The following is a 22,813-nucleotide window of genomic DNA, read 5'->3' as shown; positions in this document are numbered from 1 at the left end:
TCAAGATTATGTAACCTAGCTACTTCAGGATGGCCTTAGAATATTTTTCTGGTAATTTGTTCCATTTCCTGACTCCTCCTTGCAAACAAAATGATAGTGACACTTTATCCTGATTTTTTTCTTCTTTTTGGTTTATGCCTATTCTCATTAAATGTGTATACATAAAGTTAAAAAAAAAACCTGGAATCTAATCTGGAATCTCTCGGAGAACAAAGTCTTCTGTTCCTAGGAGCCCTGCTGGGGAAGAAAGGAAGTGATGCGGTTCAGGGTTGGTACCAAAGTGACCATGTTCTCGGACTGCCCAGGGTCCAGGCGATCCCAAGCGGTAGCAGTGATGACACCGACCATTCAGTCCCCCACACTCACCTCTTTATCTCCTCTCCCTCCTAGTCTCCCCTCACCTCTGTCTCTCTTTCCTTTCTCAAATATCGATTGAGTCCCAGTTACTCTCCTTTGTACTGAAGTGACACAGAAGTGGACAAACACAGACCAAGTCCCCAACCAATCACTAATAGGTTAGACATTGTCCTAGGTGTTTATGTCGAATGTTCCTAACAACTCAGAAAATTGGGTTTATTATTCCCATTTTACCAACATGTAATTAAGATCTAGGGTGGTGTCTGAAAGCCTATGCTTATTTTGTAGAACAAATGAATGAACAGAAGCACGAAGAAGGTAAGTGGCTGATCCATAACCACACAGCTCCCAAGTGGTTTAGCCTTGATTTGGCTCCAAACTTGCACCCTGCTTAGCCTTTTAAATTGGGTGGGGTTGAGAGGTTACTTCACCTCTGGTTCTGTTACCAAACCGAACTTGTGTCTGCTTCCCTAACGCACAGAAAAAGCCAAATAATGACACCAGGATTTGCAGTGAGAGAAAGTGAGACATTTATTGCAGTGAGCAGAGCCAAGGAGAATGAGCAGCTAACGCTTAAGACCCGAACTCCCTGATGGCTTCCAAGCAGGGGTTTTTAAAGGTGGCAGGGTGTGGTGTGTTGGGGAGCGTCTCCAAAGTGAGAGAATTTCTGGAACTTTTAAAATCTACTTCTTGGCTTCAGTCTGTCTGAGATCACTGTGAAGACAGCTGGCATTTTCCATCAGGTGGGAGTCCTGGTTTCTTAAAAACAACTCAAGGACATATGTCAAGATGTTATCTTTAGTTTCTGTAGGGAAACAAACATCTTGTGACTCTGACTTATTTGGGTGGCTATTGCAAAAGTTATTATGATCTTCTCACTTAGGGGGTTATTTATTCAATTCTGTAATTGCTGGCCGTAGGGCTAGTTGGGTGCCTGGAATTTCCCTTGAAGGGACTCAAAATTTTTCCATGCTGGGCAGGGGACAGTGGTTGGGGGAGCCCAGCAGGCCCCTAAGATGGTTCCCTGTCTGTCTCAATTCTGGAGACTGAGGAGAGCGAAAATCACCTGGTGACTACTGAACAGGCCCCGGAGATAAAAACTTATCTGAGCAATTCAGAAAGGAGCAAAGACCACCTGGTGACCACCAAACAGGCCATCTGGAGGCAAAACTCCTTATCTGGGGAATTTAGAAGTAATCAAACTTCTCTAGTATCTAAAGTTGTCACCTTTAAGCTGAGGTGCAGTGGCTAACGCCTGTAATCCCAGCATTTTGGGAGGCCGAGGCGAGCGGATCACTTGAGGTCAGGGGTTCGAGACCAGCCTGGCCAGCATGGTGAAACCCCGTATTTGCTAAAAATACAAAAATTAGCTGGGCGTGGTGGCACACGCCTGTGATCCCAGCTACTCGGGAGGCTGCGGCAGGAGAATCGCTTGAACCCGGGAGGCAGAGGTTGCAGTGAGCCGAGATCTCGCCACTGCACTCCAGCCTGGGCGACAGAGCGAAACTCCATCTCAAAAAAATAAATAAAATAAAGTTGGCATCTTTAAACTTTCAGAGATTCCAATCCTCTTTCAACTTTTATAAGCAGCTAAAATTTCTATACATCTCCGGAATGCCGTGCTGAAACTCATTTTACAACCCTCAACTCCCACCTTAAAAGGTTCATAAATGCTGGTAAGGAAAATCCACCAGGGTGCGCTCAGTCCTCTCGCTGAGGTGCCCCACTGCACCCTTTTGTAGCGTTCTTCCTTTCTAATAAGCGTTCCTTTTTCAAAGCTGTACTGTTGTCGGTAAATTCTTTTTACCAAACCCCCAGTCGACCACTTCCCGGTGCCGGGGCTCTGACACCGCGCGCAGAGACAGAGGCAGGCGGCCCCCTCTCTGCTGCCCCTTCTCCCTGCTGGTCTCACGAATGCTCTCACCTGAGCTTCTCCTTTTCCTTTTCTACTTTCTCCTTTACCAAGGGCGCAGCTGCTCTTCGGAGAGGCAGTTGGGTCCATAGAATCAGCTGCCTCTTGGAGAGCGGTGTGAGGTTATGAGGGAGCTGAGGGGAAGGAAAGAGAGGGTCCAGTGTGCCTCACCTTGGTCCCACACACCGAGGGAAAGGGTTTCAGAGAGGACTGGTGGATGCTGACACACCGTCCATTTTGAGAAGACTCCTTGTATGGGTGGCAGTGTGCTTCCCCAAAACTCATATGTTGAAGCCCTAACCCATAACACCTTAGAATGTGACTGTATTTAGAGACTGGATTTCTAAAGAGGCGATTAATTTTAAAGAGACCATTAGGGTGAGCCCTAATCCAATCTGCCTGCTGTTCTTATAAGAAGAGGAAATTGAACCTGCAAGGAGCTATTAGGGCCTCGTGCGCAGAGGGATGACCGCATGCAGAGGCCACAAGAGGGCGCCCTCTGCAAGCCAAGGAGAAACCTCAGAAGACACCAACCCTGAAGAGGAAATTGATGTTGGACTTCTGGCCTCCGGAAGAGTGAGAAAATACATTTTTGTTTAAGCCACCCAGTCTTTGTGTGTGTGTGTGTGTGTGTGTGTGTGTGTGTGTGTGTGTGTGTGTGTCCCTAGCAAAGGAATGCAATTTTGTTCTCATGTCCTCAAAAAACTTAGTTCATGTGTAGAATTTAAAGTCTGAGGAATCGCCACTTACAAATACTTTGGGTTTTGTTTGTTTGTTTGTTTGTTTTGAGACAGGATCTCTGTCACCCAGCTGGAGTGCAGTGGCATAATCACAGCTCACTGCAGCCTCAATCTCCTGGGCTCAAGTGATCTTCCCGCCTCAGCCTCCCAAATAGCTGGGACTACAGGCATGTGCCACCATGCTTGGCTAATTTTTAAAATGTTTTGTAGAGACAGGGTTTCACCATGTTGCTCAGGCTGGTCTCAAACTCCTGGGCTCAAGCGACCCACCCACCTCGGCCTCCCAAAGTGCTGGGATTACAGGTGTGAGCCATTATGCATAGCCAACAGACACTCCTCTGAGGGAGGCAGTCAATCTGGGCAGTTTCTACAAGTTGTTTTTTTTTCCAACAGAAATCATTCATTTCTCATCTTAGCTTCAAGTAATTACACGAGAGTTGTTCAAACTTTAGCATGCATCAGAATCACCAGAGAGCTTGATAAAACTGAGATTGCTGAGCTCCACTCCCCGAGTTTCTGATTCAGTAAGTCTGGTGTAAGGCCTAAGAATGTGCATTTCTACAGTGTTCTCAGGTGATACTGATGCTGCAGGTTTGGGGACCATATTTTGAGAACCAATATATTCTATTTTAATTCCACCATTAATGATTATTTTTTATTTTATTTTTTTGAGACAGGGCCTCACTCTGTTCCCCAGGCTGGAGTGCAGTGGTGCAATCATTGTAACCTTGAACTCCTGGGCTCAAACGGACCTCATGCCTCAGCCTCCTGAGTAGCTGGGACTGTAGACCCAGGCCACCACCACACCTAATTTTTTTTTCTTTTTTAGACACAGAGTCTTGCTGTGTTGCTCAAGCTGACCTCCAACTTCTAGGCTCAAGTGATCCTTCCACCTCGACCTCCCGAAGTGTTGGAATAACAGGTGTGAGCCTGCACCCCAGCCTAATTCCACCATTAATTTGTAAGTGGTTTTTGCTATGTTTAAAACTTCTTGGAGGACACTTAGGAAGCCTTCTTCCCCCATGTCCTGTAATGAGGAGTGGGCACTGTGGTCAGGGTGCTCGGCTAGGGGGTTTAGTCCTCCCATTTGGGGCTATTTCCTGGCCCTTCTGGCCCTGCCCACCCAGGAGGGCAGAAGAGAGCTGTGGTCATCTGAAAGGATACCACGGCAGGATGTGAGGGCCCAGGCGACAGGGTAAAGAGCTGCCAGCATGCGTGGCTATTCTGAGGCCTAGAATTTATGTAACTGGAACACAAAGTCTCAATCCCTAGGGCCAGAGAGGGATTTGGGTCAATGGGAAGTTGAAAACAGCAGGAAAATGAGCCCAAGTAGCTCCGTGCACGTGAAGCAAAATTCAGCCTCTGCATGGGCAGTGTGAAATAGGAAATAATTAAATGTTGTCTGGAGCTCGTGTAGTCTGCAGGCTTGGGACATTTACCCAGGAGCCAGCTGGGAACATTTCATAGAACTTCTGACTAATCGAAAAAGCAGTTTATTCCAAAATCAAAAATCAAAGCCATTTTCATCTGGTTGCATGTAAAACACCCACTCACATCAGAGTCATCTATTGGAACCCAGGGGTACACACGGGTGCTATAGCTGAGTCTTTTATTGGTAAAGAATTCAGTAGTACCCTCTCCTTCCCTCCTCCCCAGAGAAAGCCACTTCTGGTTTGTTTCCTTTCAGACCCTTTTCCATGCATTTGGCATGACTGGTACCTTTGGAACATTTTTACCAAGCTGTGAATTTCTTGAGGGTATCATCCATTTCTTCATTTTAGTAGGCCCAGTGCCTAGCACATAGTAGGTGCTCAGTAAGTGTGACTCCAATGCACCGAGTAAAGGAAGAAATAAATGAACTGGTTAATTTTCAGTGAGGAGAGTCAGAGTAAGGCAACCAGCTCTAGCTACTAAGAGCCTGGGAACCATAGATGCCTGCTCACACTGTAGTCCATGTTGATGAACTGTAGTTCATGTTGATGCTAATTTCCTTTAAAAAACCCCTAACATTTGTATAGTGCATTGCAGTTCACAAAGCATGTTTTCATCATCCCCATATCCAGGTCTCAGCAACTCCTTTGTTGCCAACTTTTACCGGACCCATGGGTCTGAAAGAGAAGCACAGTCCATAGTGTTCCAGCTTTGAGTGTGGCTCTCTCAGAAGCAGGTGTGACAGCTGCCTCCTTGCTAAGAGAAAGACGTTTCAGTGTCTGCCTCCTGGGAATGGAGTCTCCTGGTGACTCTGAGGATGGCGCAGGACTCTCCCAGCTAACACTACACAGAGGCTCCCCATCTTCATGCCACCCCTTTGCCAGCTGCAGCCTGTGTGGACCCAGACACTTCTGACCCAGGCTCCAGTGCCCGCATGTCTGATAGCCTGTATTTCAAACTCTGGGCTCCCCTGGACATTCCCTCTCCAGCTGTGTGTGATGTTATTTTTCAGACCCATTTACCGTTGTCCAGTGGCCTGCCAAGACCTTTAGGTGAAGATGCTGACTCCCTCGCCGGCTCTTCTTCATTCTTTTCAAACACACGTCAGAGTGGAACGCACATCCCTTTTGCTTCACCTTCCAGGTTTGCTATCCCTTTAATGCAGAAAGACTGTCTTTTGTGTGTGTACTCCACAGAAAAGGATCAGTGTTTACCCCTTGTGCTGATTTTGCATCAAGGATAGCATTCAATGAAGGTGGCTGGGACTGCCTTGCATTTCAAAACCATTTTAAAAGCAGAAGCTAACTCCGCAGCCTATGCTGCCCCCGTTGGCTTTCCTACTTTTCCACCACAGTGAGCTAAGGAGAGCCCATGGTACCACCATGGTCTCCATAAGGAAGGGAGAAGACCAGCACAGGGAGTAAGGCTGCAGGGTCCTTGGTGTCTGTGCTCCCAGTCCCTCTAGCCACCTTCCAGTTGGCTCCCTAAAGACAACGTTTCACCATGTTGCCCAGGCTGGTCTCAAACTCCTGGGCTCAAGCAATCCACCCACCTCGGCCTCCCAAAGTGCTGGGATTACAGGTGTGAGCCACTGTGCCTGGACAACAAATACTCTTTTGAGGGAGGCAGTCAAGCTGGGCAGTTTCTACAAGTTTGGTTTTTTTGTTTGTTTGTTTGTTTGTTTTTGGCACAGAAATCAATCATTTCTCATCTTAGCTTCAAGTAATTACATGAGAGCTGTTCAAACTTGAGCATGCGTCAGAATCACCAGAGGGCTGGATAAAACTGAGATTGCTGAGCTCCACTCCCCGAGTTTCTATTCAGTAAGTCTGGTGTAAGGCCTAAGAATGTGCATTTCTACAGTGTTCTCAGGTGATGCTGATGCTGCAGGTTTGGGGACCATATTTTGAGGACCAATACATTCTATTTTAATTCCACCATTAATAGTTAACTTTTATTTTTTAGAGACAGGGCCTCGGTCTGCTGCCTAGGCTGGAGTGCAGTGGTGCAATCATTGTAACCTTGAACTCCTGGGCTCAAACAGACCTCATGCCTCAGCCTCCTGAGTAGCTGGGACTGTAGACCCAGGCCACCACCACGCCTGGCTAATTTTTTTTTTTCTTTCATAGACACAGGGTCTTGCTGTGTTGCCCAGACTGGCCTCCAACTTCTAGGCTCAAGTGATCCTTCCACCTTGACCTCCCGAAGTGTTGGAATAACAGGTGTGAGCCTGCACCCCAGCCTAATTCCACCATTAATTTGTAAGTGGTTTCCGCTATGTTTAAAACTTAGCAGAAGCCGCAACTTTCCCTCAGCAAACCAGGGAACAGGCAGTAACCAAGTTCTCAAGACACCTTCTTAATTAACTACTTAACCAGCGCTAGCTGCATGCAATTGAACACTGAGGAAGACAACTTTCAGGTACCAGGAGTTAGGAGCCAAGGCCCCGGGCAGGCGCCGTTTCTTCCATGCAGCCTTCCCTGATTCCCTGTTTGGTGGTGGTTTTCCTTTCTCTCTGCCTTCAGAATGCATTGCCTGCTTCTCCATTACAGCATTCACTGTGTGTCATCCTGAATTGTGGGTATGAGTTGTAAGTCTTACATGTTCTTGTAAACTTCTTAACAGTGAGGACTGGGTCACCCAGGAAAGTGGTTTGCAACATGGTAGGTTCCTGAGGTTTGCTGGATTGAAATGAATTTTAAGTTTTAAATGTTAAGTTCTTATCTTACTATTTCAAACTCTCATCACGGCCAATTCCAGGTGATGCTCTTTCCTGGGTTCCAAACGACACAGGGGCTTACTGGGGTGAAGGAGAGCTCCCCAGCACCGGGGCCTGGGAGCAGCTTGTGGCTGGGGTGGGATGGGATGGGGTGGGGGTGGCTGGCCTGGCCTCACCTTAGGGCTCTCCGCTCTGCAGATGCTCACCCCAGCAGGGGAGTCCAGTGCCATCTTTCTCTGGGATCTGGACCCGCTCAGGGGCTTTCTCTTTCCCTGCCCTTATTTAGAGCAAAGCTCTGTCCTTGCCCTTTCCAGCTTCTGCCACGTGCTGCAGGAGGCTTCAGACAGCACAGGTCTGTTTTTAGATTTTGCCTCACGTGTGTGCAGCGAACTTAATGAGCTCTCTATAGGGGTAGCTTTCTTGAGAGACCGTTGCTAAGGGCCAGTCACACGTTTCTCACCGTGTTGTGATGGAAACGTGATTAGATGCTGATCTGTGCTCAGCAGAACCTGCTGGAGTGTCTGGTTGGAGTGGCCTCTTCTACAGGGGCCTGAGGGATTTCACAGGCCCACAGACCCAGCCTTGTGATTTCAGCAAATGGACAAGGGGTGGTAAAATGCAACGGGGTGGAGGGTTTTGGAAGACCTCAGATCCCTGTGATTGACGGCACTGATCCACTTCAGCAGCTTTGCCTGAGCACTGTCTGTGGTGGGTACCAAAGACGCTGGAGCTCTGTGGCCTCTGCCCTTTAGGAGCCTATAAGCAGCTGGGGCAGTGACAGTAGACAGAAAGGGTTAATCAGCAATCTGTGGCTTCCTGGGCCTAAGGGCAGCCGGTCAGGGGATCCCGGCATAGGGAGAATCTGGGGAGTAGTTCAGTGGGCTGGAGTGGTTAGAAAAGTTAGCACTTTAACCGGGTCCTGAAGCACCAGCCTGGAGGATTGGGAGTGGTGGGGAGGAAAGGTAAGGGGCCCGCAGCAGGGAAGGAAGGATCAGTATGCAGCAGGGCTGGAGGCAGAAGTGAACTCATCTGGCAAGATAACAGTGAGGGCCACCATTCGTTGACCACCCTTTTTGGGCCAGGCTCCCTTCTAGGTGTTTCCTCTTTCTGTCCTCACAACCACCCTGAAAAGTTGGTGCTATGATCCCAAGTTACAGAAGAGAACTGAAGCCTGGAGAGGCGCCATACACTGTTCATAGTCACACAGCTGGGAGGCAGCCGTCCAAAGTTAATCCCAGGCTGTTCTGACTCCCCAACCTGTGTTGGGATGGAGGAGAGTGGAGGGTGAGCTGCCTGGAAGAGGGAGAGGCCTGGGCTGGGGTGGAGAAGGAGGCTCAGCTTTAGGAGAGAGGGGGTCCAGGATGGACAGCCAGGGAGCTGCCCTGAGGGGCTTGTCTGGATCCTGTGGTTAAGGGGTCTGCAGAGGAGGGATGTACCTCTCATCTGCACCACATGCAAATTCCTGTAAAAAAATATTGCTTTGTGTATATTCTATACACACACAAATATGTCTGTATGCATTAGAGAGTTGCATTTATCTCGCTGTGTAATGCTGTGCTTTATCATATATCTACTATACTGGTATAATAGTGCATGTCTATGATTGGTGTATAACTAAACATACATATATTGGATGTAACAGTGTAAAAATGTTTCAGTGATGGGGTTTCTCCATCCTATGGTTTCTCCAGCCTATGGCTGGAGATGTTGTTCAGGGTGCGAAGGGCAGGGGGAGTCCCCAAAAACCTCAAGAGTGAAAACTACATGAAACACCAGAAGAATGTGGAAGCTGGTGGGCAGCATAAATTCTGCCAGATCCTGGGGCCAGTCTATTGAATCACAGAGGAGTGAAGCTGCCAATAAGAGGCTGAGACCTGGAACTGGACCCATTCCCTGGTCAGGGAGGCCTGGGGGGACGCCGAGGCCAGCAGGCAGAAACTGGAATCGCACCAGTACAGCAAAGCGGACGCAGCCCCTGATGTGACTATAGGGTATCCTGGCACAGGCCAGGCTCACACAGGTGGCCAGTGGGGTTTAGGGTGTCAGCATAGAGCAGGGTTCTGGCCATGGGGTGGTGCCTGAGGCAGGAGAGTTGGCAGGAACAAGGCAGGTCCCAGTGTTCAATACGCTGAGAAACTTGGCAGCATCAAGATAGGAACTAAGATGGCAATTCAGGGATCAATGGTGGTATAGTCAAGGCGGTGTTGCCTAATGGTTATGAGCATAGGCTTCAATGTGAGACAAATCTGGGTTTAAACCCCCACTCAGCCACTTCAAAGCCGTGTGAACTTGTGTAATTTCCCAGCCTCCCCTAGCCTCACTTTCCTCACAGGCGAAAAGGATAATGATACTTATCCACAAAGTAGTTACACAAGGATGACATGAAATGTGCTATGTGTGTGTTTGGCACTGTATGACCTATGACAACTGCTATTATTGTTTTAGAAATATTATTTATTCTGGTGGGTCTTGGGAATAAGGCAGCTTCCTGGAAATCATACCTGGGGCAAAGGCCAGAGCCAGGCCCACCACATGGGTGACCGGTCGCCCAGCCCTTCAGTCCCTACTGCCTCTGGTAGGGCTGGGGAGAAAGGAGGATCGTAGATATGAGGAATTAGGCCAGGTAGAACAGCAGCTCCCCAAAACCTAAGCATAAGTTGTGAGGAGGTTATTGTCCTCTAATGACAGCAATTACAGGGCCTGCTGGAAGTTTCTCACCCAGCCACCTCCTCCCCTCTCTCAGGGTCTCTGCCCGAGCTGTTCCCTCTGTCCAGCCTGCTCCTTCCACAATCTTTGCCAGGTTGGCTCCTTTTTGCCACTGATAAATTTTGAATGTCATTTTCCCAGAGAAGCCCTTCCTGACTACTCCATCTAAAGCTGCCCCCAGTTATAGGGCCCTCCACCCAGCTACAGCGGGATACTCATTTTTTTCAAATGTAAATGGATCATTCACTACTGTAGGCCATATGCTGGTCATAAATCATGTCTCAATAAGTTAAAAGGATTGAAATTATGCAGAGTATATTCTTTGACCACAACAAAGTGAAAAATCATTAACCAAGAAAAATCTGGGAAATCTCCAAGATTTGGGAATTAAATAATACTTTCCTAAACAAGCCATGGGTCAAACAAGTCATAAGAGAAATTAGAAAATATTTTCAAGTGAATTATAATGAAAATACAACATAACAAAATTTGTGGGGTGCAGCTAAAGCAATGCTTTAGGGGGGAAGTGTTAGCTTTACATGCCTACATTTAGAAATAAGAAAGGTCTAAAGTGAATGATCTGTGCATCCTCCTTAAGAAGCAAAACATACAAATAAATATAAGGAAAAGTGAAGAATGGGAGAGACAAAGAGTGAAAATTGATGAAATATAAAATGGATAGCAATAGATAAAATTAATAAAACCAAAGCCTGGTTCTTTGAAAGGCTCAATAAAGCAGATAAACCTGTAGCTCAGCAAATCAAGCAAAAATGAAAACACAAATTGACAACATGAAGAATGAAAGAGGAAACATCACAAACACTCCACAGACATCAAAAGGACAATACAGGGATATTATGAATATTTTTATGTTACTAAGTTTGACAATGTAGAAAATATGACCACCCCTTATTATAAAAAGTCTGGCACCATTTTTAGATGTTTGACTGCTGAAAGCTTTTAGGCCTCACCCCTTGCTCTTCCCTTTGTGCCCCACATCTGGACAAGTTGATAGCCCAAGTGCTGTCTCCTTTGTCATTGGCGGAAGGTTCAAACCATGTAACACCCTTTCCTCACCTTGCACAGGAACGCTCACCCTGACCCACCCCATCACTACCATAAAAATCCCAAGCCAGTCTCATTTTTCTACAGTCATATAGCCAAACCAGATTGTGTACTCAGTACACTAGGTTCCAGCCATCAGGCTATACATTTTCAATAAAAATGCAGACAAGCTGATGGAGGGTGTTTCTAGGGGAGTTTTGAACTTTAAATAGCACATTATAAATCACTAGCCAAAATATCTCATTCCTATAGTGGCCAAGGGTCAGTTTCATGGCTCCATATGTCTTCAGAAATAAGCACGGAGCTACATATAAGTCAAGTTAAACTTACACAAAGAGCATCTACAAAAATCCTGCATCTCGCTACATATTTAATGGTGAAAGATAACACTTTAACCTAATGTCAAGAAAAAGGCAACTCACAACTCTAGTGCAATATTATACTGGATTCTACCTGGTGCAATCAGGTAAAAAAAGCCATACAAATTGAAGAGTCAGGAAGTAAAACTGTCCTTATTTGTAGATGTTATGATTGTGTATGTAGGATATCCTAAAGAATCTACAAAAAAAGCTACTAGAAATAAAAATTGAGTTCAGCAGGGTTGCTCAATACAGGGTCAGTATGCAAAAATTAAGTGTATTTTTATATTCTAGCAGCAGCAAACAATTGTATCAGGTTGGTACAAAAGCAATGGCAAAAACCACAATAACTTTTGCACCAACCAGTAGTATGACATTTTTAAAATAACACCATTTATTTATAATAGTATCCAAAGAGATGAAATAATTAGGTATACATTTAACAAAGCCTATAAACCCTCTATATAGAAAAGAACAAAACAATGTTGAGAGAAATTAAAGGACATTTACACAAATGGATTAGAAGTGTCAGTATTGTTAAGACATCAGTTCTCCCAAAATTGATCAGCAGAGTCAATACAATTCAAATCAAAATTCTTACAGGTATTTAAAAAAATAGAAATTCACAAGTTGATTCTAAAATTCATAGGAAAATGCAAAATTACCTTGAATAGCTGAAATTATTTTGAAAAAGAACAAATTGGGAGATTTTATACTACCTGCCTAACAAGACATTAATCAAGACAGGTTAGTATTGGCATAATGATAGCCATAACCATCAGGAAAACAGAATAAATAGCCAGAAATAGATCCACACATGTGCATTCATTTGATTTTCAATAAAAACTAATTAGATGGGGAAAGGACAGTCTTTTTAGCAGATGACGTTGATATCCATTTGGAAAGAAATGAACCTAGAATCTTATGTTGTACCATATGCAAAAATTCAAAATGGATCACAGACCTAAACATAAAAACTAACATTGTGAAACTTCTGAGGAAAACATAAAAGAAGAAAATCTTTGTGACCTTGGGGTAGATGAAGAATTCTTAGGACAAAAAAGCTACACCACTAACAAAAAATTGAAGTATTGGGCTTATTCAAAACTAAAGGCTTCTACTCTTCAAAATAAATTATTTTAAAAAATGAAAAGGCAAGCCACAAACTGGGAGAAAATATTCTTTATTTATAATATAAATTATATATAAATGTATATTTATTTCACATAATATAAAATTATAAATATATAAATATATTTTACATATCAATATAAAATATATAAAATATATATTTATAAATATAAATATATAAATATAAAATATATATTTATAAATATAAATATATAAATATTAAATATATTTATAAATATATAAATATTAAATATATATTTATAAATATAAATATTAAATATATATTTATAAATATAAATATATAAATATATATTTATAAATATAAATATATAAATATATATTTATAAATATAAATATATAAATATATATTTATAAATATAAATATATAAATATAAATATATAAATATATATTTATATTTCATATTATATAAATGAAATTATTTGTATTCACAGATATTTAAATATATGTATTTATCAAATATATTTGTGAATATTTTGTGAATCTAAATCTATCTAAAATAATAAAAGGCTTATATTCAGAAGACTCAAGAAGATGATGAAAACTCACTGAAAAAATGGGCAAAGCTTTGAAAAAGCATTTCACAAAGGAAGATATACAAAAGGTCAGTAAGCACATGAAAAGATGCTCAAAGTTATTAGTCATCAGGGAAATACAAATTAAATATATAATGAAATGCTATGACACTCTGTCTAGAATGGCTAACATTGAAAAATAAGCTGACAATATAAAGCATTAGCAAGGATTTGAAATTACTGGAACTCATACATTGCTGAAGGATGTGTAAAATGGTATTATCATCATGGAAAAGTCTGGCAGTTTCTTAATGAAATTAAACATATGCTTACCATATGACCCAGCAATTTCAGTCCTGTATATTTGGCCAAAAGAAATGAAAATATAGGCCTGCAAGAAAGATTTTCATGCAAATGTTTATAGTAGCTTTATTCATACATGCCCCAGATTGGAAACAGCACAAATGTCCATTAACAGATGAATATTTAAACAAAATGTAGAGCATCCATACAGTGGACTACTACTCAACAGTACCAATAATCCAACTTCTGATGTAGACAATATATATGCTTTTATTTGTATGAAACTCTAAAAAGCTAATTTATGGTGACAGAGATCAGATAAGTGGTGATGGGGTAGGGTATGGGGGCAAAGGATTGACTGGAAAGGAACTTAAGGGAACTTTTGGAGTGATGCTGAAAATTGCTATATCCTAAATGGGGGTGATTGATCCACAGGTGTATACCTTTGTTAAAACTTATAGGTCTAAATCCAAAACCAGTGCATAAAGTTGGCATTTAAAAAATGTTAATATCCTACTTTTTTTTTTTTGAATAGCTGAAATTATTTGTTTGTCACCCAGGCTTGAGTGCAATGGTGCAATCTTGGCTCACTGCAACCTCTGCCTCCCCGGTTCACGCCATTCTCCTGCCTCAGCCTCTGGAGTAGCTGGGACTACAGGTGCCCACAACCATACCCGGCTAATTTTTTGTATCTTTAGTAGAGACGGGGTTTCACTGTGTTAGCCAGGATGGTGTCGATCTCCTGACCTTGTGATCCACCCACCTTGGCCTCCCAAAGTGCTGGGATTACAGGCCTGAGCCACCGTGCCCGGCCAATATCCTACTTTTTTAAAGAGATCAAATTAATTAATTTTTGTGGGGGTGAAATTATTAGGGCTCAAATCAGCGATGGCTTTGATCCCACAGTTAGGTTTCTTAGAGCAGGGCGTATCAGGGAGCATGCCAAACACAGCCAGGGTGGCCCAGGCACCTGTCTCCAGGTGCACCTCTTCGGGTTGTCTAATGTCAAAAGAAATACAATCAGAGGCACTGTGGCAACAAGCATAATCCAACATCTGATTAATCTGTGTCCTTTCTTTCAAAAATGGGTTGGAATCAGCTTATAAAATTATCTGTAAGAGGATAGAAGATAAACAGTTGAGGAAATGGAAACAAAGGGAAAATAATGAAAAGAGATAAAGCTAAGAGTGAGGCAAAAACACTAAGATAGCTACTGCTATGGTCTGAATGTGTCCCCCAAAATTTGTGTGTTGGCAACTTGACTTCCAGCACAGCAGTGTTGGAGGTGGGGCTTTTTGGAAGGTAGTTGGTCATGAGAGCTCTGCCTTCATCTATGGATTAATGCTGTTATAAAAACGGCTTGTGGGAATGGGTTCTTTCTCTTCTGTTCCTCTGTGAGGACACAACGTTCATTCCTTTCTTGCCGTTCTGCCATGTGAGGATGCAGCAAGAAGGCCCACACCAGATGCCAACACCTTGATCTTGGACTCCCCAGCCTTCGTAACTGTGAGAAATACATTTCTGTTATTTATAAATTACCCAGTCTGTGGTATTCTGTTATAGCAGCACAAAATGGGACTGAGAGCTACCTAACATTAAGTCCTATACAAGAGTAGAAGTGGGCTGAAAAATTGACTGAGCCTCCTAGCAACTGAAGCAAAAAAGGAAACATAATCACAGTTCAATCACAGTGGCCATAGATAAAAACAAGCCTGTTTCTACACATGGTATATTTAGCACATCATTTTTCTGAGAAGATTTGTTGGGCAGAAAGAAGACTTGTTGATATGGACTTACATGAGATTTGTCAGGAAATCTGAATGCTTCTTACTACCATTATTGTTTTTGACTTTGCAAAAATTCTATCCTTGCTCATGCGTAAATGAGAAATATCATGACTTCAGAACGTTGGATGTTTCAGCTCCTGACCAAGTTGAAAATCACAAACTTGCCAGTAGATTTTGAATCCAGTCCACATTCTCAATATTCTTGAGCCTCCGGAGTATCCCTTTGTTGAAGTGGATTCCAGAGAGGAACGGACTTCTCTGGATCCAGTGTAACTGATCAGAGACAACCTCTGGGATGTTGCAAGGATTGTGGGAACCCAGAGCTGAACAGTGGATTCTTCTAGGGCATTAAGGGCCAGAATAATAATGTTATCTTGTCCATACAAAGGAAAAATTACAAGTTTTATAGCTACTAAATACAAGGCTCTTCTGGCATTAGGCATGATAGATATCTTAGGGAAGTGAAAAGGTCAGTACTCATTTGAGTAAAGGTTCCCCAGATCTGAGGAAGAGAGGGTATTCCAGTTGGCCTGAGGGGAAGACTGACATTCACTTCAGTCTTCATTCTTGACAAGATTTACTATTTTAACATCATGGTAAAAATAGATGTTAATTCTAGGGGGAAATCTCTTCCATTTTGTAATTTAACTAAAAGATAAAAAATAAATGAGCACGATATTTTCATATTTTTGAGATACCTATAATGCCTAATGTTAAAAGATACATTTATTAGCTATGAAACTTTTAATTTTTCAATTGTTTTGGCAAGATAACATTAATAGCCATAATATAAAATAGAAAAAAATTTACCCCAATTATCCTATACAATATATCATTCTTATTTTGTAATTCTGCTTTTGTACCAAATGATATATCATACAAAAATTTAATGTTATGCAAGCATATTCATAATTGTCTTTGTAAATGACAATATTAATTACATATATAAGTTAGTTAATTATTTCCTTATACACTTACATTTATCCAGTTGCTTCACAAGTATAGATCGTGCTTTGGTAAAGCATTCTTTTCTTTTGGAATATATTACTCAGATGGCATTTCAGAGTTGAAAGGCTTGAAGACTTCAATGGCTTTTAATATGTATTGACGAATTGTCAAAATTCTGCTTCAAATTGCAATAACATTTAGCAATATATGAATACACAAGTTTTACCAGTCTCATCAACATTGGGTTTCATAAGATTTTCTATATTTGGCTAATCTATTATTTAATTTTTTAACATAATGCATCTGGGTTTTCTTTTTAACCTTTCTTCCTTTTATTTTTATTTTTCTTCCAACTTTTATTTTAGATTCAGGGGATACATGTGAAGATTTGTTACTTGGGTATATTGTATGATGCTGAGGTTTGGGGTATGAATGATCCCGTCACCCAGGTACTAAGCATAGTACCCAATAGTTAGTTTTTCAAAACTTGCCCCTTCCCACTGCCCCCTCTGATAGTCCCCAGTGTTTATTTTTGCCATCTTTATGTCCATGAGTACCCCATGTTTACCTCCCACTTATAAGTGAGAACATGTGGTATTTGGTTTTCTGTTTTTGCATTAGTTCACTTAGGATAATGGCCTCCAGCTGCAACCATGTTGTTGCAAAGGACATTATTTTGTTCTTTTTATGGCTGCGTAATAGTTCATGGTAATACATACAATTTGGTTCCTCCCTCTTGTATGAATTTTTGGTTGTGTGGAGTGGGATGCGGAACATTTTTTCATATGTATTTTGCTACTTATATTAAGGGAGGAGATCACCCCTCATATTGTCTTATGCCCAATTTCTACCTCCAAAGAAAGAAGAAGTAAAAACTAAAAGGCAGGAATGAAATCCACAGGCAGACAGCCCGGTGCCATGCCCTGGGCCTGGTAGTTAAAGATCAACCCCTGACTTAACCGGTTATGTTATCCATAGATTCCAGACATTGTATGGAAAAGCATTGTAAAAATCCCTGTCTTGTTCTGTTTCATTCTGATTACCGATGCATGCAGCCCAGTCACATACCCCCTGCTTGCTCAATTGATCATGACTTTCTCACGTGGACCCCCTTAGAGTTGTGAGACCTTAAAAGAAACAGGAATTGCTCACTTGGGGGGCTCAGCTCTTGAAACAGGAGTCTTGCTGATGCTCCCGGCTGAATTAACCCCTTCCTTCTTTAATTTGGTGTCTGAGGAGTTTTGTCTGTGGCTCGTCCCGCTACAATATCTTTTCTGTGTGGATTGTATCATTTCTCAATAATGAATCTCAATAATTTCTTCATAAATCATAATTTCTTCATATTATGTAAATATTCATTACATTTTTAATAAAAATATTTTTTTCTATTTTCTTAGTTATCCTATCAAACTATTACACTTTTATGTAGTTGGTTCTGTTGATCTTTACTTTTGTACTTTCTTTGATCACTTAATAGCTTTAAGTTAACCCAGAGATTTGATAATAACTTAGTTTTGTTTTCTGCTGATTTTTCTGTTTTATAAAAAATGTTTAACTCTTTAATACACATATGGAATTTATTTTCAGTGTATGATATGAAGGGTTAGATTATTTCTTTCAAAATAGCCTAATTATCATTCCTGAGAACATTTAAATAATCCTTCTTTTCCTCATTATTTTGTGATGGTTCCTTTATCACATAATTAAGTTTTCACAATAAGAGTAAGTCTCCTATACTTTCTATTCTCTTTATTTATTCACATGTCCATTTTCTTTTGTCAGTAGCCTGTTGCTTTTACTCATTGTTTTAAATCATACTTAAATATCTGGTCGAGCTAGTTTTCTCTGATGTTCTTTAAAGGAATATTTTTTGTTTAAAATTAGTTAATAATCATAACAGCTAATATGTAATGAGTGCTGACCTTGTGTTAGGCACTGTGCCAGGCTCTTCATTTGCACTCTGCCATTTAATCTTTGCCAGTATTCTATAAGGTAGGGATTATTGCTGTCCTCACTGTACAGATGAGGAAGTGATGCTTAGAGAGGTCAAGTAATTTGTTAAGGGTCAGACAGCTGAAGCCAAAGCCTGATCAGTCTATTTTTGTAGGGAGTCAAAAATAAGATTTTTGTCAGATGCCAAGTCCTTTACTTTGAATGGGATTGTTCCCAATCTATAAAGTAATGAGAAGAACAATTGGCATTTTATCAACAGTTCTCTCAGTCTTACAGAGTGCCCTTCTTCATTTATGTCTCTTTTCCATATTCAGGGCTTATATAGTGCCCTTCTTCATTTATGTCTCTTGCTAATGTTTTTTAGATTTCTTTAAGATCTCATGTATGTAACGTGAGGCTTATTGCTAAATATGTCCTGTGTTTTGTTGCCATCATGAGTGGAGCCATTCCTGCTGAGGCTACATCACAAGGTTCCTTTGGAAATGGCACCCTAACATGGTAACATCTTTAACTTCCACACTTGCAGGCCCACGGTAGGGACAGAGCCCACCCTGCGTGACTCAGGCCTCACTCAACCAGGACACCCTTTCCTTTCATGCTGGCATGGATATTAACACAAAATATGTTCCTTCCCCACTATCTCATTTTATGGGAAGAGCAGGTTTCCAGGCCAGTGTGAAGAGAGAAAGGGCAGGAGGCAGAGGGGATGAAGAGGAAAGGCACATTACAATAAATTCAGAACCCACAACAAGCACACTGCATTTTGTAGTAACCAGGCTCATTTCTTGAAAGCAGCTAATCTTGCATTCTGGGTACAAGCACTTATATTTTTCTGGAAAAAGTCATTTGGTCAGCAACATTTATTGAGCACCCATTTTGGTATCTCTTGGGGCCACAGTGTAAATGAAAGTACTACTTCTCCCCTAAAAGAACGGGAGGTATTGGGCCTCTTTGTTTTCTCTTTCCAGGGAGAGAACGAGTCTTGAAGCATCAACAGCTCTTTGAACACTTCCCAGGAAGACTATTCAAGGTAAAATTATGAGTATCTTTTACAGCAGAAATCCTTCTATCATCATCTATCAGAGAGCGATAGGGAGCAGAGGATGGGCAGGACATTAATAGCACACATTTCACCTTGGCCAGGACCACACCACGTGCAGCCCACCCTCACCACTGCAGAAGAGCCTGTCATGCCTTTGCCATGCCTCTTGGCAAACTTCACCACTGGCAGTGCAGGGACTGTGAGACTCTGAGCTCTATCATTAACTGATGCTGAAACTGTGGGCAAGTTGCTTAATTTGGGTGAGAGTTCATTTCTTCAGCTCCAAAGCGGTAAGAGATTTATTAAAACAACAAGTGGCCATTCACAGTGGCTCACACCTGTAATCCCAGCACTTTGGGAGGCCGAGGTAGGTGGATCACTTGAGCTCAGGAGTTCGAGACCAGCCTGGCCAACCTGGTAAAACCCCATCTCTACTAAAAATACAAAAAGTAGCTGGGCATGGTGGTGCCCGTCTCTAGTTCCAGCTACTTGGGAGGCTGAGGCACGAGAATTGCTTGAACCCGGGAGGTGGAGATTGCAGTGAACCAAGATTACAATGCTGCACTCCAGGTTGGGCGACAGAGTGAGACTCTGTCTCAATCAATCAACAAAACAAGTAATAGCCAAAAATAAATAAGTCAGTCAGTCAGCATAAGTGCCTGACTGACAGGGATATCAGAGGCCTAGGATGCACTGACATATTATCTTCAAAAGATTTTTGTGAGAATCAAAATATGATAATGCAAATATTAGATAAGTATTCAAGAACCATTTTTTTGAAAAAAGGTGCAAAAATCCTTTAAAAATATTACCAAATTGAATCCAGCAATGTACAAAATGGACCACCATGACCCAGTGGGGTTTATCCCGGAAATGCAATATTTATATAACATACAAAAATCAGTCAGTGTAAGCCATCACATTAAACAGACTAAAAATAAAGTATAATCATCTCAACAGATGCATAAAAAGCATTAGATAATGTTCAACACTGATTCATAAAAACCAAACAAAAAACAAGGAATAGAAGGAAATATTCTCACCTAGGTAAAGGACACTGACAAAGATACCTATAGTTAACATTAAACTAAATGGGAAAGGCTGACCATAATGCCCTCAAGATTGGGAACAAAGTAAGGATGTCTACTCTCACCATATCTATTTAATATTATACTATCGTTCCTAGCCCATCTAATAAGATTAGAAAAGATACAAAAGGCATACAGATCAGAAAGGAAGAAATAAAATGATTTATTTGTGGATGACATGGTTGTCTAAAGAAATCCTAAGAAATTTACAAAAACTATTAGAGCTAATACATGAGTTTGGCAAGGATGCAGGGTATAAGGCCAGCATACAAAAATCATCATTTTTCTATACAATCAGTGAGTAATTAGAAATTTAACAATATCATTTATAATGTCATGAAAATATTAAATATGTAGGGGTAAATTTAGCAAAATATGTGTAAGACTTGCACAATGAAAAAATGTAAAACATAGCTTACAGAGATTAATGAAGACCTAAATAAACAGAGACCTATACTATGCTTAGAGACGGAAAGACTCAATGTTATCACAATGCCACTTCTCCACAAATTGATCTATACACTCAACACATTTCCAATCAAAATCCCTGAGGGAGTTCTGCAGAAATTGACAAGCTAATTCTAAAATTTGTAGGGAAATGCAAAGGATCTAGAATAGATCTGTACCCAGAATACCCAAAACAATTTTGATTAAAAAGAACACAGTCACAGGATTTACAATACCTGATTTTATGACTTCATATAAAGCTGTAGTGATCAGGAGATTGCAAAATGTGTAGTTCTGATCACTGGTACACCAAGCATTTAAGAGAAAGAACTATGTGTGGGCTGAAGCAGAGAAGTCTTCATGGGTGGGAACGGACAGAGAAATGGAGAATGCACACCTGGATTTGTGTCTGCAGATTCCAAGCACGTGATAAGATTACAGAGCGTATTGACAGATTGGATGAGGCCCACCCACACTGGGGAGGTCAATCTGCTTTACCCAGTTTACCAATTCCAATGTTAATTGCATCCAGAAACACGTTTAACCAAATATCTGGGCACCTTGTGGCCCAGTGGACACACAAAATTAACCGTCACATAAGATCTCAGCTCCACCTTGGAAAATCTTGATTCTGTGGGTCTGGAGGAAACCAAGGAACTATATTTTTAATGGGTAAGCCGGGGTGATTCTGACATGCAGGTGTCTTTTTAACTCCGGCTCCTAACCATGGTGCTTAAGCAATGTGATAAGGTGGTGCTGTGGGAAGGCTTCCTGCACAGGTGAGATGAGGGGATAGTGCTGCTTGGAGCCTGCTGAAATTATTCACACTAGCCACTCACGGGATACTTACCTTGCCTCATTCCCTCTTGCGATAGCCACAATAGAGCTTTTTGCCTGAGCTTTCCTCTCGCTGCTTCTGCTTCCTGCCCAATGCTGGTACTTTCCTGTGTGGTTCTCTGCATGGTGGGCAGGCTTCCTGTTTCTAGGGCTCTGTGAGTAGAAACTTCTGCCTCCATAACAGTCATTTCCATGTCTCTGTGTTTTACCACATCTGATTTAAACAAGTCCTGGGTACATTTTAAAACAAGATGACCACAGAAAAACAGGGAAGGTGCTGAGCCTTTCATTGCTAACACTTCGTTTGGATTTTTGTCTTCACGTGTCCTCTGGATAAGAGAAAACCTCACCAAGAAAGACCATCAAACCAAGGCCTGGCTCCAAGAGCGGTAATCTCTGTGGGCCACAGACACACATGCGGGCTCCCACTGGGGCATACTGTGCACATACCCAGCCTGACCTTCTGTTATCTTTGTTGATGTTACAATGCAAGTGCTAAATTTTAGAAACTGCTGGAGACAGACTCTCCTGTAAGAAGAGCCAAAGATAGCAAGAGGACACTTGATTTTTACCTGGAACCAATCTCATGAAGTGACTAATTTAGGAGAAATAGAATGCAATCTCAGGTTTTTTGTGACAATGAGCGCATTAGGCTTGGTGCTACTGCCTCACAAATCATCTTTTGCCAAGCCTGGAAGGGGGAGTTTAGGGGCAGCTTGTTCAGTGCAGAGAAAGAACATCTTTTTTACACAGTAGATCATTGTTTAACATCACTAAGATTGTGATTTCTCCTCTCATTTCCTCTGCTCCATCTTTCAAAACATTTTGACCTGATAGTGAAAATGGTTTTGATCTCTAGCTTTCTTGTTATAGTCTAATTATTTTTGACAACTAATTGCATTTGCTCTCTCTCATATGCTTGACCTGCTCCTATAGGACATGTCTACTGGAATCAGAATTTTTTCCTTGGAGATGGAGAGCTCCAAAACCCACAGTGCTTGGAAGTGAGTATTGTGTGGTTGGAGATAGTTTGCAGACTTTAGATGGTAGCTGTGGATGGTGAACTGAAAGTCATCCTCAGCTTAATGATGAGTTGTCATTTATAAAAGATATCCAAATTTTTTATTGCAATTATTGTATAGAAGTGATCTCACATCTGTTCTCCTTTTCTCTGCCTCCCAAAGGTATTATACAGAAACACATTGTACAAAATGTTACTCTTTGAGGAGTTTCATTTGTTTCATTACTTTTTTTCTTTGTACCTTTTATAAAATTTTAAAATGGTAACTTTGGTATTTGCCTGCTTGGTTTTTTTTTTTTTTCCTGTGAAATCTCTCGGTATTTATAGTGCCCATGCCAGCTCTTTCCAAGTTGTACTCAATAAGTCTAATGAGAATAGCATGAGGGTTTTTTTCAGGTGGAGGATGCCAAATGAACTCTGATTGTCTTCAGAG

At 41.6% G+C, this 22,813-nt stretch overlaps 1 long non-coding RNA gene across 2 annotated transcripts; it reads left to right on the top strand.

Annotated features, from left to right (window-relative positions):
- Window positions 1-2,111: 2,111 nt before the first annotated feature.
- On the top strand, window positions 2,112-22,554 carry LOC104006946 (uncharacterized). 2 transcript variants are annotated; one of them, XR_001718631.3, is made up of 4 exons: window positions 2,112-2,845; window positions 3,839-3,970; window positions 5,453-5,583; window positions 18,914-22,554. It is a non-coding gene; the product is annotated as an uncharacterized LOC104006946 (long non-coding RNA). The 2 variants fall into 2 exon arrangements; XR_001718630.3 differs by having other exon boundaries at window positions 5,073-5,583.
- The last annotated feature ends 259 nt before the right edge of the window (window positions 22,555-22,813 follow it).

This window comes from Pan troglodytes, chromosome 5, assembly GCF_028858775.2.
Source record: "Pan troglodytes isolate AG18354 chromosome 5, NHGRI_mPanTro3-v2.0_pri, whole genome shotgun sequence".
In the NCBI taxonomy this organism is placed as follows: Eukaryota; Metazoa; Chordata; class Mammalia; order Primates; family Hominidae; genus Pan; species Pan troglodytes.
Note: the sequence above shows the minus strand (reverse complement) of the source record. Positions and strands in the feature narration are given on the sequence as shown.